The following is a 6656-nucleotide window of genomic DNA, read 5'->3' on the forward strand; positions in this document are numbered from 1 at the left end:
GTTAGCAGGACTAGTTATGTACCAATCTTGGACCGTTATAATTCAAAATAACTCGGATTGTCATCAGTCGGTTTTTTATAAAAAAAAATTCGATCTTTTTTATTTTAATTAAATAACAGAACATTTCAAATCAAACCTCACTAGTGATAGATCCTATTGGCTTCCTAATTAGCTCGAAATTAATTTATCTATTTGATTGCTTGAAAGCTTATGGTCGTTTTGACTTTTAAAATATTTGATTTTTAAATAAAAAATGGCTTATTGAACTTTGCCTCAACTTTTCTCTTACTTTGGTCAACTTGTAGCTTAGTGTCAGCAATAAAAGAGTGCGCCTTCTTTCTGCAGAATTTAAATTTAGTATTTAATCTGGTTTTATGCCTTAAGTTATGGTTTTCTGGCTTTGATACTACTAGATTTCACAAATTTTTTTTAATGTTTAGGTGTTTGACCATTTTTCATGTTTTCTAATTTTGTCAAACTATCACGTTATTGTCAGTTCATACGTTACACTTTTTGCATTCAAAATAACGCACAATTGATAATATTTAAATCCTTAATGATATAGATTGTTGTTCTTTACCGCTTCGACAATACTTTCTCGAAGAATTTAATTGAATTTTTTAAATTTGTCATAAACCGTCGTTTTTACTTTGTCTTTTTAGTCGTATTTAAGTTCCTGTACAATGACCCGGTTTGATTGGTTTTTTCTGGAAGAGTAGTTGAGCCGATGTTCTGATATTAGATGATAGATAATGGCTTTGCTGACTTTGAAAATAATTGTTTTCCAAAATGAAAAGAAAAACATTTCAACTTCGCAATTTTGTTCCTTTTATTGTCTGTTTGTTGCCTGGTCTCGTTAATTAAAAATGAAATTCTTTTTGTCAAAGGAAGGTGTCAAAAGGGATTGGTGTCACAAAATCTTGTGTTTTTAAAGAATTCGTTATGAATTTACTCGCTTCGACACGGGTTTTTCACAAAAAAGTAAATTAATTTTTGATTTTTGTCATATTTGACATTCTTTTTGTAGACGTAAGACATGTTCTGCATAATTGCAGGTCTCGAGTGATTCCTTTGGAAGAATAAACGAACCTATTCAGTTTTTCATTTTGTAATTAATGGCTGTCATGTCTTTGGAAATAAATTTTTTTCGATAATATTAAGTTTTACATAATCTTGCTTTTTTTCTTTTTGGTCTAATTGTTACCTAGTTTCATTAATGAGAGGTCACACAATACATTTCAAGGGAAGGTGTCAAAAGGGATTGGTGTCACAAAATCTAACGTTTTAAGAGAATTCGTTATGACTTTACTGGTTTCCACCCGGGTTTCTTACACAAAAAAAGTAAATGAATTTTTGATTTAAGTCATATTTGACGTTCTTTTTGTAGACGTAAGACATATTCTGGATAATTGCAGGTCTCAAATGCTTCTTTCGGAAGAGCCTATTTAATTTTTTCATTTTGTAATTAATGGCTTTCATGTCTTTGGAAATAATTTTTTTTTCGAAAAAAAAACAAGTAATACATAATTTTGCATTTTTTTTCTTTTCTGTCTTATTCTTGCTTATTTTCATTAATGAGCGGCCACATAATACATTATCAGTGTTGGACGAATCTGCAGTTGCACATAATTTGGGGGCCAAAGTATGGCTCTACGGCTTTCAAAGCATTTTCTGGCAAATTTTCATTGATTTTTTGTTTGTTGTCTGTTTGTTGTCCTTTTTGTAACTGCATTGAAAATTGAATACCAAGAGTTCTTAATTCCCTTCTATGGGCGCATTGATAAATGTAAAACTATGGGATATTTTAGTTGATTCCTAATGGTTTTCATTACTTTGAAATTAATTGTTTTTTTTTAATATTCAGCTAATTTTCTAACTTTAAAGTTTCTGTTCTTTTTTGTCTAATTGTTACCAAGTTTTATTCTGGTGAGTAACCATTTGAACTGGTGAATAACCATTTTTGTCTGGTGAATTACCAGTTGATTGTTTATTTTCAGTTTTATCTGCCGCTATTTTGACTTTGTTATTAAGTTTTGTTTTTTAAAACGGACACAAATTTTTTGAGGTAATTAATGTTTGTTGTTGTTGTTTGGTTTGGCCGTTCGTCTTCGCTCGCTTTCCTAATATCGGCATATCTCACCAATCTAGTGCATCTTTTTTACTCCACTGAATTTTTTGCTTTGGAGGCTATCTTTTTGTTCATACACCAGTTTTTTTTTTAATTTTTGAATTTTTTGTGTTTTTCTATCTGTTCCTCATTTTGTAGACAATTATGCCAAAATTGCGGATGAGCGGGGTCGGAACCTTATGTGCGATCGCACATTACCGAGCCGCCTTGTTTCATTCTATTATCAGTGCAACAAACTGTGACAGCGCTTTCTTCATATAACTGCTTTTAACTTGACCGCCAAACTCAAGGAGGTTTCCCTAATATTTTTTACGGTTGTATTTTGCCTTCACATTCTCCTAGCAAACAAACATTACAAGAGATATTGCAAATTCGGTCATATCATTCACAAAAAGTTTCAATTGAACGTGAACTTTATCGGACAACTCGCCGCAATGACCTAACCGAATATTCAATCGATTTTTTAAAGTCATCAGTTGTTGATTATGCGAGAAAACAATTTGTTAAATAATTGCTGACCAGCTGTCAATTCAATCTAATTTACTCGGCAGGATGCTTTTAATTGAATTATAGCAAGCTCAACTTTCAAAAAGTGTTGAATGGTTAGATGTTTTGATCAATTAGTTTAAGTATTGTCTTAACTACCGAAGACCGCCGGCTCTTTTCGCTCTGGTGGTCTATAAGATTAATTATCATTTAGATAAAGTCAAAGAAATAAGGACCAATTAATCATTGCAATTGCCGAAGAGAGATAAAACCATTGTATGACATTAATATGTTATCAAAAACACTTGACAAATTTATTGTTCAAATTAACAAATGCTAAGAAGTGAACTGCAAAGGCAGGGGGTACCCTCCAGGGGTTCTTATGAACGGTAGGGGACCTCTTTCTCACTTATATTGATTTAAAGTTCACTCTGCCATTGAACTAGAAAACAAATAGATTTTAAATAACCTGCTTAGTGAACAACATCAGAATATTTCGAAAATTTAATATCATGTGTGAAGTCTGGCAAACGTTTTTGAGGCTTAATTGTCCATCTTTCCATTTGAGAGACAAAGGGCATTCAGAGCGCGCTTTTTTGCGCAATTCTAATTTTATGCTCTTTCTTATTTTCGCTCTTTTTTACGAGATGAAACTTCCCCACTAGACAAGAGATTACCTATCTTGTAGAAATCTGGCTAAGTCAAGCGGATTCCAAAAAAACGATGTATCCAGTAACAAAAAACTCGTTTCTTTATTCAAGATTCCTGAAATTCTTTTTACAGGAAAATTACTTTTACAAGAACCAATTTTGTATTCTTTAATAGCTGGCTGTAATGATTGTTCGACATGACTGATAATAATGACAAAACGTGTTCAAATTTGAGAATATACTTCATTTATGAAGAAAACGCTGAAAAGTTTTGAAAACTAACTGCGCAATGAAATGCATCAAAAATCCGTTTGACAACGGCTTAAGAAATCATTAATGCATAAAAATTTGGAAATACAAATTAGCGAAATCCTCTCAGAAAGCATTGATAACTTGAAAACATTAAATGCTGTTAAATTGCCTGTATGTTTGGTCCGTGTCATGGTTTCGAAGAAACATCAAGAGACTAAGAAGTTTTCTCTATTAAAGTTTCAAAGAACGAAAGAAGAACTTACCTGAAGAACTTTATTGTTGTGTCACCAAACTAAACTCTTTGTATATTTTTGCATAGATAAATACTATAAAAACGAGCTGTAAGTTTTTGTATATTTTCAGTTCCAATTTTAATTTGAAATTCAACTTATTGAATTATTTTGACCCATGTTATCGACCACGACAGTCTGAAGATATATTTGGTCTATAATTTTTTGTAACGCATTTTTCCATGAATTGGACCACTCGATAGCTAATATGAGTGTCACAAATTGCAATACAGCGAATTGTATGCTTTCATAAATTTAGATCACAGCTCAAATGGAACAGTATCGTTTGATATAGTGGACTCAAAAACCAGTTCTCTGGCAGATTCTGTTGCATAATTTTTGTTTTCTGCCAAATTCTGCAAGGTAACCAGTTTCCAAAATATCGCAAAATTATCATTTTTGGGCTAAATTTTTCAGATAACCATTTTTTCCCGTCAAATACTGAATGATTATTTGTACATTTCCGAGTCTTGTTCCATTGTTTTTTTCCCTTTTCATAAACTACGATCGCTCATTTAATTCCATTTGCTTTTAAATTTAAAATGCAACCGGAAAAAATTATTTACGCTCCGTTTTTCAAAACTTTTTTCAGTCATTGTGCATAGAGAGAACGTGCAATATTAGTCTGTTTCAGCCATGTACGGTGAAGTTGAGCTGGCTGTGATTGAGAGAAATGAGGCAATGGTTAACATAACAGTGCGAGATATTGCATCTGATTTGTCTCCTGCAACCATTAACAACATCGTCGCCACCTGCACTTCACATGAGGTTCTGACTCATTAGAAATCAATTTTGGATCTTTTCCGTTTGCCCCCCCCCCCCAATACGTTATGCACCCCCGCCCAGTGACAGAGAACGTGCCATTAGATAGTAAATCATTATGTAAAAATATGGCACGCTCGTCGGGGGGGGGGGGGGTGGGGAGGGGTTGGAGTGCACGAATAAGCACCCACAAAGCTGGGGGGGGGGGGGGGCACAAACGAAAAAGATCCTGAATTGTAAACAGCACTGAAACATTGTGCAAGCGTAACGTGCTTTATTATTCTCATTAGAAAGCTCTCAGTGGGAAACACTTAATTCACTGTCTCAGCAGTGAATTCCACCCAAAGGCCTCAATCTGAGCATGTCTAATTCTCAGACTTCACGCTATCTGAACAGGGATAGAGCACGACCTGATAGGCAATGTACAGTCTGAAGCTTCTATCTTTCACTGTCAGTGCATGAACAGTGTAAGAAGGGTCTATCCAAAAATCAAGCATTTTTGAAAAAACGACGCAGCCTTCTTGCTCAAATCGCGTCAAAACGCCAAACGAGCTCAATGCAGCTACCTAAGTTGTCGCCGACCAAGATAGCCTCCAAGAACTTCCAGTTCAGAACATCGTGTGAACAAACACTGTTGAGCGCCAGTACCTTCCACAGAAATTCTCACCACATAATTGAACAGACTCATTAGATCCCCAAAAATTGTGAATATGCGGTTCACCAAAATCTGTGTCAGATATCTATCAGACCGAACAGACCCAAAAAATTGTTATGGGCCAGACGGATAGTCTGACACAAACTCCGTCCAGACTATAATAGAGTGTCGCACCGTGTCCTCTGTCAGCGACCCAAGTCAGTCTGGCACATACTTGTTTTGGGCCGCGGACCTCATCCTGTGACAAGTGGGATGCTAGTAGGTGGAAATGGGGGAAGGCGTTCAGTTATAGTGTGGGTAATCATTATAATATATGTAACGTGGCATTAAAAAATTTTATATTAAGTTTTATATTAAGTAAATTGTAATTGAAATTGTAGTTTTTTTAACAAGAGAACAGAGCCAGGGTTGTGGGCCGGGAAAAGTTTGCTATGTGCGGCATTTTAACAAAGAGGGAGAAAATGATAAGCTGGCTGCCATCTGAAATCATTTATGTCTTTAGAACTTACTAAATTAATATGCTCGTGGAGATAGTTATGCCTACAGTTTACATAATTTTATTATACATATTCAATAGTAAGCAGCCACTCATAAAGCTTCGTTATTTCATATAGGTGTTTTTTTAATTTACCAATAAATGGAAATCACGAATTTTTATCATCCTGACTGGATATTATTGAGGGTAAATATGTCTGAAAACGGTCGGCATGTTATATCTCAAGATACGGTAGAGAAGGAAACTGGCAAAATGCCCTGCGAATGCTTTGCTTCATATGCACCATGAAAAATTCTACAGTGGATATCTCCAATGATTCGAAAGCCTTGACTGCTCCGATAGACCTAAAAAAACTTGATGATGATAGAATTTAAGATCTAAATCAATAAGTGCTTCCTTGTCATTTGTATATTTTTTTATATAAAAACGTAACTTTGTTTCGACATTGCTGTTCCAAGTAAACATTTAAAAATGTTTGAGTACTAGGGTAATTTAACGCAGCTTCTTGCGCAAAAGTAGAGTATTACATCGGCATGCGTGGTTCATGTTGGACTGTTCCAAGTTTAGCCAAAAATCAAGTAATCAAGTTTAATTGAATCTTTGTGGTAGATAGAGATAAAAGTGAGCATCTGGTGGTTATTTAATGCTACTCAGATTGTGTTTATGCGGACAGTTACCCTTCTCAGATGGGCTGAATTCTGATAAATAAAAATGTTCATATCGCAGTCAATCGATGAATAGAGCTTCTCAGACAGCGTCAAGAAAACATGAATCCTAAAATAAGTTGCCAAAACATGCTTTAAATTGACAAGTTGGAGATGTTCAGAGAATTGGGCTGTCCAGAAAACATGCATAGATTTACAATGATTCAGGGCTGATTTCATAAGTATTTTCATAAACCATTACCCAAAATCTTCACTTCTTTCTATTTAGACAC

General features: G+C 34.5%; 1 protein-coding gene across 1 annotated transcript in view; it reads left to right on the plus strand.

The window, feature by feature from the left end:
* LOC142354357 (uncharacterized) overlaps window positions 1–4575 on the plus strand; it is a 350658-nt gene extending 346083 nt beyond the window's left edge. Inside the window, exon 14 of the mRNA XM_075406628.1 lies at window positions 4441–4575. The gene's annotated coding sequence lies outside the window, so the exon portion shown is untranslated. The remainder of the gene's footprint in view (window positions 1–4440) is intronic.
* Window positions 4576–6656: the final 2081 nt, after the last annotated feature.

This window comes from Convolutriloba macropyga, chromosome 15 (genome assembly GCF_964194025.1).
Source record: "Convolutriloba macropyga chromosome 15, txConMacr16.3, whole genome shotgun sequence".
In the NCBI taxonomy this organism is placed as follows: domain Eukaryota; kingdom Metazoa; phylum Xenacoelomorpha; order Acoela; family Convolutidae; genus Convolutriloba; species Convolutriloba macropyga.